The following is an 11,820-nucleotide window of genomic DNA, read 5'->3' on the forward strand; positions in this document are numbered from 1 at the left end:
TTAATACAATTCTAGCATGAATAATAAACATTTATCATGATATAAGGAAATAAATAATACTTTATTATTGCCTCTAGGGCATATTTCCTTCAGTCTCCCACTTGCACTAGAGTCAATAATCTAGATTACACAGTAATGATTCTTACACCCATGGAGTCTTGGTGCTGATCATGTTTTGCTCGTGGAAGAGGCTTAGTCAACGGATCTGCAACATTCAGATCCGTATGTATCTTGCAAGTTTCTATGTCTCCCACCTGGACTAAATCCCGGATGGAATTGAAGCGTCTTTTGATGTGCTTGGTTCTCTTGTGAAATCTGGATTCCTTTGCTAAGGAAATTGCACCAGTATTGTCACAAAAGATTTTCATTGGTCCCGATGCACTAGGTATGACACCTAGATCGGATATGAACTCCTTCATCCAGACTCCTTCATTTGCTGCTTCCGAAGCAGCTATGTACTCCGCTTCACACGTAGATCCCGCCACGACACTTTGCTTAGAACTGCACCAACTGACAGCTCCACCGTTCAAAGTAAATACGTATCCGGTTTGCGATTTAGAATCGTCCGGATCAGTGTCAAAGCTTGCATCAACGTAACCATTTACGATGAGCTCTTTGTCACCTCCATAAACGAGAAACATATCCTTAGTCCTTTTCAGGTATTTCAGGATGTTCTTGACCGCTGTCTAGTGATCCACTCCTGGATTACTTTGGTACCTCCCTGCTAAACTTATAGCAAGGCACACATCAGGTCTGGTACACAGCATTGCATACATGATAGAGCCTATGGCTGAAGCATAGGGAACATCTTTGATCTTCTCTCTATCTTCTGTAGTGGTCGGGCATTGAGTCTTACTCAATCTCAAACCTTGTAGTATAGGCAAGAACCCTTTCTTTGCTTGATCCATTTTGAACTTCTTCAAAACTTTGTCAAGGTATGTGCTTTGTGAAAGTCCAATTAAGCGTCTTGATCTATCTCTATAGATCTTGATGCCTAATATATATGCAGCTTCACCGAGGTCTTTCATTGAAAAACTCTTATTCAAGTATCCCTTTATGCTATCCAGAAATTCTATATCATTTCCAATTAGCAATATGTCATCCACATATAATATCAGAAATGCTACTGAGCTCCCACCACTTTCTTGTAAATACAGGCTTCTCCAAAAGTCTGTATAAAGCCAAATTCTTTGATCACACTATCAAAGCGTTTATTCCAACTCCGAGAGGCTTGCACCAGTCCATAAATGGATCGCTGGAGCTTGCACACTTTGTTAGCTCCCTTTGGATCAACAAAACCTTCCGCTTGCATCATATACAACTCTTCTTCCAGAAATCCATTCAGGAATGCAGGTTTGACATCCATTTGCCAAATTTCATAATCATAAAATGCGGCAATTGCTAACATGATTCGGACAGACTTAAGCATCGCTACGGGTGAGAAGGTCTCATCGTAGTCAATCCCTTGAACTTGTCAAAAACCTTTTGCAACAAGTCGAGCTTTATAGACAGTAACATTACCGTCAGCGTCAGTCTTCTTCTTAAAGATCCATTTATTTTCAATGGCTTGCCGATCATCGGGCAAGTCAACCAAATTCCATACTTTGTTCTAATACATGGATCCCATCTCGGATTTCATGGCCTCAAGCCATTTTGCGGAATCTGGGCTCACCATCGCTTCTTCATAGTTCGTAGGTTCGTCATGGTCTAGTAACATAACCTCCAGAACAGGATTACCGTACCTCTCTGGTGCGGATCTTAATCTGGTTGACCTCCGAGGTTCAGTAATAACTTGATCGGAAGTTTCATGATCATTATCATTAACTTCCCCACTAATTGGCGTAGGTGTCGTAGAAAATGGTTTCTGTGATGATCTACTTTCCAATAAGGGAGCAGGTACAGTTACCTCATCAAGTTCTACTTTCCTCCCACTCACTTCTTTCGAGAGAAACTCCTTCTCTAGAAAGGATCCATTCTTAGCAACGAATGTCTTGCCTTCGGATCTGTGATAGAAGGTGTACCCAACAGTCTCCTTTGGGTATCCTATGAAGACACATTTCTCCGATTTAGGTTCGAGCTTATCAGGTTGAAGTTTCTTCACATAAGCATCGCAACCCGAAACTTTAAGATACGACAACTTTGGTTTCTTGCCAAACCATAGTTCATAAGGTGTCGTTTCAACGGATTTTGATGGTGCCCTATTTAGAGTGAATGCAGCCGTCTCTAAAGCATAACCCCAAAACGACAGCGGTAAATCAGTAAGAGATATCATAGATCGCACCATATCTAGTAAAGTACGATTACGACGTTCGGACACACCATTACGCTGTGGTGTTCCGGGTGGCGTGAGTTGCGAAACTATTCCGCATTGTTTCAAATGAAGACCAAACTCATAACTCAAATATTCTCCTCCACGATCAGATCGAGAAATTTTATTATCTTGTTACGATGATTTTCAACTTCACTCTGAAATTCTTTGAACTTTTCAAATGTTTCAGACTTATGTTTCATTAAGTAGATATACCCATATCTGCTCAAATCATATGTGAAGGTGAGAAAATAACGATATCCGCCATGAGCCTCAATATTCATCGGACCACATACATCTGTATGTATGATTTCCAATAAATCTATTGCTATCTCCATAGTTCCGGAGAACGGTGTTTTAGTCATCTTGCCCATGAGGCACGGTTCGCAAGTACCAAGTGATTCATAATCAAGTGATTCCAAAAGTCCATCAGTATGGAGTTTCTTCATGCGCTTTACACTGATATGACCTAAACGGCAGTGCCACAAATAAGTTGCACTGTCATTATCAACTCTGCATCTTTTGGCTTCAACATTATGAATATGTGTATCACTACTATCGAGATTCAACAAAAATAGACCATTCTTCAAGGGTGCATGACCATAAAAGATATTATTCATATAAATAGAACAACCATTATTCTTTGATTTAAATGAATAACCGTCTCGCATCAAACAAGATCCAGATATAATGTTCATGCTTAACGGTGGCACCAAATAACAATTATTTAGGTCTAAAACTAATCCCGAAGGTAGATGTAGAGGTAGCGTGCCGACCGCGATCACATCGACTTTGGAACCATTTCCCACGCGCATCGTCACCTCGTCCTTAGCCAATCTTCGCTTAATCCGTAGCCCCTGTTTCGAGTTGCAAATATTAGCAACAGAACCAGTATCAAATACCCAGGTGCTACTGCGAGCATTAGTAAGGTACACATCAATAACATGTATATCACATATACCTTTGTTAACCTTGCCATCCGTCTTATCCGCCAAATACTTGGGGCAGTTCCGCTTCCAGTGACCAGTCTGCTTGCAGTAGAAGCACTCAGTTTCAGGCTTAGGTCCAGACTTGGGTTTCTTCTCCTGAACAGCAACTTGCTTGCTGTTCTTCTTGAATTTCCCCTTCTTCTTCCCTTTGCCCTTTTTCTTGAAACTAGTGGTCTTACTGACCATCAACACTTGATGCTCCTTTTTGATTTCTACCTCCGCTGCCTTTAGCATTGCGAAGAGCTCGGGAATTGTCTTATTCATCCCTTGCATGTTATAGTTCATCACGAAGCTCTTGTAGCTTGGTGGCAGTGATTGAAGAATTCTGTCAATGACGCTATCATCCGGAAGATTAACTCCCAGTGTAATCAAGTGATTATTATACCCAGACATTTTGAGTATATGCTCACTGACAGAACTATTCTCTTCCATCTTGCAGCTGTAGAACTTATTGGAGACTTCATATCTCTCAATCCGGGCATTTGCTTGAAATATTAACTTCAATTCCTGGAACATCTCATATGCTCCATGACGTACAAAACGTCGTTGAAGACCCGGTTCTAAGCCGTAAAGCATGGCACACTGAACTATCGAGTAGTCATCAGCTTTGCTCTGCCAGACGTTCATAACTTCTGGTGTTGCTCTTGCAGGAGGCCTGGCACCTAGCGGTGCTTCCAGGACGTAATTCTTCTGTGCAGCAATGAGGATAATCCTCAAGTTACGGACCCAGTCTATGTAATTTCTACCATCATCTTTCAACTTTGCTTTCTCAAGGAACGCATTAAAATTCAACGGAACAACAGCACGGGCCATTTATCTACAATTAACATAGACAAGCAAGATACTATCAGGTACTAAGTTCATGATAAATTCAAGTTCAATTAATCATATTACTTAAGAACTCCCACTTAGATAGACATCCCTCTAATCATCTAAGTGATTACGTGATCCAAATCAACTAAACCATGTCTGATCATCACGTGAGATGGAGTAGTTTTTCAATGGTGAACATCACTATGTTGATCATATCTACTATATGACTCACGCTCGACCTTTCGGTCTCCGTGTTCTGAGGCCATATCTGCATATGATAGGCTCGTCAAGTTTAACCTGAGTATTCCGCGTGTGCAACTGTTTTGCACCCGTTGTATTTGAACGTAGAGCCTATCACACCCGATCATCACGTGGTGTCTCAGCATGAAGAATTTCCGCAACGGTGCATACTCAGGGAGAACACTTTTATCTTGAAATTTTAGTGAGAGATCATCTTATAATGCTACTGTCAATCAAAGCAAGATAAGATGCATAAAAGATAAACATCACATGCAATGAATATCAATGATATGATATGGCCATCATCATCTTGTGCTTGTGATCTCCATCTCCGAAGCACCGTCATGATCACCATCGTCACCAGCTCGACACCTTGATCTCCATCGTAGCATCATTGTCGTCTCGCCAACTATTGCTTTTACGACTATCGCTACCGCTTAGTGATAAAGTAAAACAATTACATGGCGATTGCATTGCATACAATAAAGCGACAACCATATGGCTCCTGCCAGTTGCCGATAACTCGGTTACAAAATATGATCATCTCATACAATAAAATATAGCATCGTGTCTTGACCATATCACATCACAACATGCCCTGCAAAAACAAGTTAGACGTCCTCTACTTTGTTGTTGCAAGTTTTACGTGGCTGCTACGGGCTTAGCAAGAACCGTTCTTACCTACGCATCAAAACCACAACGATAGTTTGTCAAGTTAGTGTTGTTTTAACCTTCGCAAGGACCGGGCGTAGCCACACTCGGTTCAGCTAAAGTGAGAGAGACAGACACCCGCCAGTCACCTTTAAGCAATGAGTGCTCGCAACGGTCAAACCAGTCTCGCGCAAGCGTACGCGTAATGTCGGTCCGGGCCGCTTCATCTCACAATACCGCTGAACCAAAGTATGACATGCTGGTAAGCAGTATGACTTATATCGCCCACAACTCACTTGTGTTCTACTCGTGCATAACACCAACGCATAAAACCTGGCTCTGATACCACTGTTGGGGAACGTAGTAATTTCAAAAAAATTCTATGCACACGCAAGATCATGGTGATGCATAGCAACGAGAGGGGAGAGTGTTGTCCACGTACCCTCATAGACCGAAAGCGGAAGCATTAACACAACGCGGTTGATGTAGTCGTACGTCTTCATGATCCGACCGATCAAGTACCGAACGCACGGCACCTCCGAGTTCAGCACACGTTCAGCTCGATGACGTCCCTCGAACTCCGATCCAGCCGAGTGTTGAGGGAGAGTTTTGTCAGCACGACGGCGTGGTGACGATGATGATGTTCTACCGACGCAGGTCTTCGCCTAAGCTCCGCTACGATATTATCGAGGTGTAATATGGTGGAGGGGGGCATCGCACACGGCTAAAAGATCGTTGATCAATTGTGTGTCTAGAGGTGCCCCCTGCCCCCGTATATAAAGGTGCAAGGGGGAGGCCGCCGGCCTAGGAGGTAGAGGCGCGCCAGGAGCAGTCCTACTCCTACCGGGAGTAGGACTCCCCCCCTTTCCATGTTGGACTAGGAGTGGAAGGGGGAAGAGGTGGAGGGGAGGAAGGAAGGCGGGGCGCCCCCCCTCTCCTTGTCCTATTCGGACTGGGGGGAAGGGGGCGCGGCCCTGCCCTAGCCTCCTCTCCTCTCTTCCACCTAGGCCCAATAAGGCCCATTAAGTTATCGGGGGGTTCCGGTAACCTCCCGGTACTCAGGAAAAATCCCGATTTCACCCGGAACACTTCCGATGTCCAAACATAGGCTTCCAATATATCAATCTTTATGTCTCGACCATTTCGAGACTCCTCGTCATGTCCGTGATCACATCCAGGACTCCGACCAACCTTCGGTACATCAAAACATATAAACTCATAATATAACTGTCATCGTAACGTTAAGCGTGCGGACCCTACGGGTTCGAGAACTATGTAGACATGATCGAGACACCTCTCCAGTCAATAACCAATAGTGGGACCTGGATGCCCATATTGGCTCCCACATATTCTATGAAGATCTTTATCGGTCAGACCGCATAACAACATATGTTGTTCCCTTTGTCATCGGTATGTTACTTGCCCGAGATTCGATCGTCGGTATCTCGATACCTAGTTCAATCTCGTTACCGGCAAGTCTCTTTACTCGTTCCGTAATACATCATCCCGCAACTAACTCATTAGTCACAATGCTTGCAAGGCTTATAGTGATGTGCATTACCGAGTGGGCCCAGAGATACCTCTCCGACAATCGGAGTGACAAATCCTAATCTCGAAATACGCCAACCCAACAAGTACCTTGGGAGACACCTGTAGAGCACCTTTATAATCACCCATTTACGTTGTGACGTTTGGTAGCACACAAAGTGTTCCTCTGGTAAACGGGAGTTGCATAATCTCATAGTCATAGGAACATGTATAAGTCATGAAGAAAGCAATAGCAACATACTAAACGATCGAGTGCTAAGCTAACGGAATGGGTCATGTCAATCACGTCATTCTCCTAATGAGGTGATCCCGTTAATCAAATGACAACTCATGTCTATGGCTAGGAAACATAACCATCTTCGATTAACGAGCTAGTCAAGTAGAGGCATACTAGTGACACTCTGTTTGTCTATGTATTCACACATGTATTATGTTTCCGGTTAATACAATTCTAGCATGAATAATAAACATTTATCATGATATAAGGAAATATATAATACTTTATTATTTCCTCTAGGGCATATTTCCTTCAGGGAGAACCTGGCAGACGCATTCCTGGACAACTTCCAGGGCACTTATGTGCGGCCACCGGACGCTGACGATTTAAGTCACATAACACAACAGTCCGGAGAGTCAGCCAGGAAATTCTGGACTCGGTTCCTAACTAAAAAGAACCAAATTGTCGACTGTCCGGATGCCGAAGCCCTAGCAGCCTTTAAACATAACATCCGCGACGAGTGGCTCTCCCGACATCTCGGCCAAGAGAAGCCAAAATCCATGGCAGCCCATTCATGACCCGCTTTTGCGTGGGCGAAGACAGCCGGTTGGCCTGTAGCAACAACACAGCAAGCAACCCTGGCACGTCAAAGGCCAGAGATAGCAACGGCAAACCCCGGCGCAACAAACACAAGCGCGCAAACATGGTGAAAACGCTGAAGATACGGCAGTCAATGCCGGATTTAGTGGCTCTACGTCCAGTCAGTGGAAGGAGCCACTCAAAACCGACAATTCGGGTCCGTCCAGTCTGGACCGCATACTCGACCGCCACTCAAAAACCTCAGTAGTGTCCATGTGCTCAGTTTTGCCCTCAGATGCGAATTGTGCTTAGTTTTGCCCCTAGTCCGAGCGCACCGACTCGTTCCGTGAACTCAGCCGTCTCCATCAGGTCAACCTTTTGACTCGGCCCTTACAGGTGGGACCAGGTGGCAGGGACGACCAATTTTATTCCGACCGTTGCACGCGTGGCTTGTGGGACCCAGCAGAGAGCCGTTGAGCAGAGGGCCGTTGCAGGTGTGCTATATAAGCGGGCGACAGCGGCGGTGACCACGGCGACAGAGAGCACGGCGGTGACCACGGCGAGAGAGAGAGAGAGCACGGCGGTGGGAAGCTAGCTGTGGAGGGCGCGGCGGTGGGAAGCTAGCTGTGGAGGGCACGGTGGCATTGAGATCCCCTTCGGCTCCGAGCTCCATGTCTTCCTCAAGCTCCCGCGCCACCTCGCGGATGCACAGCCGGGCGCGTGTGGACATGCCTGTCTTCGTCTGTCTGCGGTGCCGGGCGGGCGTTGATCGGAGGGTTTCTCACACACCGAGGAACCAAAATCATCCGTTCTACGTGCAGCAAGAATGGGGTAAGAATTGGGGTAATTGCACCATTTTCATGGTCGGGATCTTTGAGCAATGGGTTGATTTGTTTGGTGTTCATGCAGGTGACATGCTTCTTTCTTTGGGTCGATGCTCTGGCCAAGACTCTGATGAATGAACTGCAAGAAGAGCATGAAGAATGGTTGCGCATGCTGCCACGAACGGCAGTGGCCACATCACGAGCTCCGGAAGAAGAGATGGAGGGCGAAGCACGCACTGACAGAGAGCTAGCTGTTGAGCTTAGGATGTTGAAGAAGAAGGTTAGGAATCTTGAAGATCAAGCACTACCAATACCCATTTGCAAATACTTTTGGGCATTTGTAGGTATGGTAATCACACTGGTTGTAATATTGAAAATGTATGGAAAGGCATGAATTATGGAGGAATTTGTAATATTGAAATTGTATGAGAAAATCACCTAGTTTAAATGTTGGTTAAAGTTGTTTAAATGTTGAAACAAAAAGAGAAGAAGTGACCAACATTTAAATATGTTGAAAAAAAGAGAAGAAATGAGGAATTCAGAAACTTTTGATCAATGAAATGCAGCTCTCTGCTCTGCCTTTCTGTCCAAAAAAAGGTTGCTCTTGGGCCAAATTCAGAGCGTAGAGCCAAGTGCAGGCTAGACTAATGGGCCAACTGCATCCAATTAGGCCCATTCGGGGGTTCACATGCGTATTTTTCTGTTTTCTGTTCTGATTTAATTTAGGCAGTAAATCATAATGGTGAAACTTTTTGTGGAAGCTAATTGAATTATTCCGGAGCCAAACAATTATGGTTAGAAATTTTTTGGAGCTGTTAATTAATCCAATTCAAATACACCGTGATTTAAATCAAAGACCAAAATGTCATGGAAAATGTGCCTCTGCTCTGGTAGAGGTTTACACCTGGTGCCAAAATAAATGAACATTTTTTAAGGGCATTACATTGAGAAAAAAATAATTTGTCTAAAAAAATGAAGGGTGGAAAATGCACAAAAAATTGGTGCGACTAGGGACTCGAACCCAGGACCGCGTGGGTTTGCGGTGTTTAGGGCTGCGCTGGTAACCACTAGGACAGATGGCAAGACTTTGACATGGGTAGGGAAGGAAGGTATACATAGGGAGACTGTGATTTAAAAAAAAATAGTGAGACCGTGAATGTTTGCACACGCGTGAGAGTGGTTTTCCTTTGTTTTGCATTGAAATTTTGGAGGGTTGGAAGGTTGAAAACGTATGTTTGCACTGCCACATGATTTTGGTTAGAGTGGCACTTGGTTTAGGGTTAGAGTGACACTTGGTTTAGGATTTATAGGGAATAAATTTGCATGTTAGTTCATGAATTTTTTTGAATGAAACAGAGGGCTTCTCACCCCCTCCGATTTTCATTAATGAAAACCACAAGTTCTCGAACTTCATGACTTGGTTTAGGGAAGAAATGATATGTTTGGGCACAGACATTTTTAACACGCATAATAAACCCTAATAACTTAGATAAGATGCAACACACCATTACAATAGAAAAGCAACAATAATAAGTTCACGGACAGTTCACGGACACATGATGAAACATGACACGACACGACATAAAAAAGCAACAAAATAAAAAACGAAACATGACGAGCTTGACTCCGGGCTTGAACATCTTCATCTTGACCTCCTTCTTCCACCTTGGCCGCGCGCGCCCCTTCAACACCGTCTTCATCTTCACACCTCCTCCTCCTCGTCGTAGGGAAGGGAGTGCATCTGGCCTGGAGCGGGGAAGATGCGCTCGTAGTTGGTGTAGATGTTGTAGACGGTGAAGAAGATGGCCTCGCAGCCGCACCAAAAGACTTGGCCGAGGAGCTCGCGCGCGTCAAACGGGTTGGTGAAGGTGACCGTGAGCAGTAGGAGGATGCCGCCGCGGTCACGAACCTCGTTGAGGGTGAACATCCTCGGCGAGCCCCGTGGGAGGTGGGCATAGCCGGCTCTGAGGAAGGCGCGGGTGAGTTCGACGGAACCTCTCCACCTTGAAATAGCCCACACACGGAGCTCCCTCTCCACGAGCACGCCCGGTGGGTAGCGCAGCTCCGGCACGATAGGCGGACGGTTGAAGGTCGGCCCGTTGAACTGCATCTTCACTTGGTCTTGCTTGGGGAGGGCTCGGTCGCTTGGGTGTTTGAAGTTGGAGATGATCGGATCTGGCTTGTGGGTGGGAGAGGAAGAGAGGCACCCCATTTATAGGCCTGTGGGTGGGAGAGGAAGAGAGAAAGGATGAGAACGGTGCGTGTGTGAATCCGGACGCGTGTGTGTATCCGGACGCGTGTGTGTATCCGTTACGTTTTGCACTCTTAAATTTTTGCACGAAAACGATGCATGGGGTGCGTGCGTGCATCTGAATCACTGCATAGCTCTTTGACCGGGCGGTGCATGTGAATCGCTGCCCTGAACCACTCCTGAACCACCTAGCTCACCTAGCGCGCCTCGCTCGCCTCGCTCGCATGCATGCATGTCGCCGCCTCCCGCGCATGCAAACCCACGTCGCCGCCTCCCATGCATGCAAGGCCTGGAAAGGCTGAGACGGGCTATTTACTGCGGTCTCAGGCCCAGACAACGAGACGGCCCAACGGTCCATCCAGCGTGCCCGGTATTTGTTAAAAAAACAATCTCCCAGCCAATCAGATTGCATCTCGCGGATCGCCCCCCTCCTCCCCGCAGATTCCTTCTAGAAGGGTTAGATCGACGACCCTTGATCGCCGCTAGGGTTAGATGGACGGTCCTTGTTCAGCGCTAGGGTTAGCGGGGTTTGGGAGGGGTTTGGAGCAGTCAAAGCTATGTTTGACCAGATTTCAAATGAGCATAATAAATTAAATAAAAATCAGAAAAATAAAAAACCTGCGCACATAGTCTTCTTATGTCATATACTAACGATTTAAGTTGATAAACAAGGTTTACATACATTTAAACGATAAGTTCATGTGTATTGTGTGATATCTCGAGTATCTCAAACTCTCTTGTATGAAGTGAAGAGAAGTGTTTTGGGGAAATGAACATGAAAATTTCAAAAAACTCACCGCAGCTTCATTTTGGAGTGACTAAGAAGGATCTAGGCTTAGTTTTTCATTTTGATGTTTTACACTTGTTTAAATCTTGGTCAAAGTTAAGTTTGACCAGAATTCAAATGAGCAAAACAAATTAAAAAAAATCAAAAAATGGAAAAACCAGCGCACATAGTCTGTATATATAGAATATATGTGTAAGAAAGTTATTTGGCTGATTTAGACAAGGTCGAAAATAAACTTGCTTAGAAATGAGGTCGTTTACCCTACCTTTGGACCCCTCTTTTTAGCACATTTTTCATGAAAATTTCAAAAACCTCACCACAGCTTCATTTTGGATTGACTAAGAAGGATCCAGGCTTAGTTTTTCATTTTGATGTTTTGGACTTGTTTAAATCTTGGTCAAAGTTAGGTTTGACCAGAATTTAAATGAGCAAAGCAGAATTCAAAAAAATCAAAAAAAGGAAAAACCATGTGCTCATTCAAACATCATCCAATAGCTATTTAAACATCATGTCAAACATACTTCTAACATAGGTCCAACATCATCCAACAGAAATACAACATGTCAAGTGATAAATGTTTCATAATACAACATCATCCCTTATTCATAATGTT

This window comes from Aegilops tauschii, chromosome 6, assembly GCF_002575655.3.
Source record: "Aegilops tauschii subsp. strangulata cultivar AL8/78 chromosome 6, Aet v6.0, whole genome shotgun sequence".
Classification (NCBI taxonomy): domain Eukaryota; kingdom Viridiplantae; phylum Streptophyta; class Magnoliopsida; order Poales; family Poaceae; genus Aegilops; species Aegilops tauschii.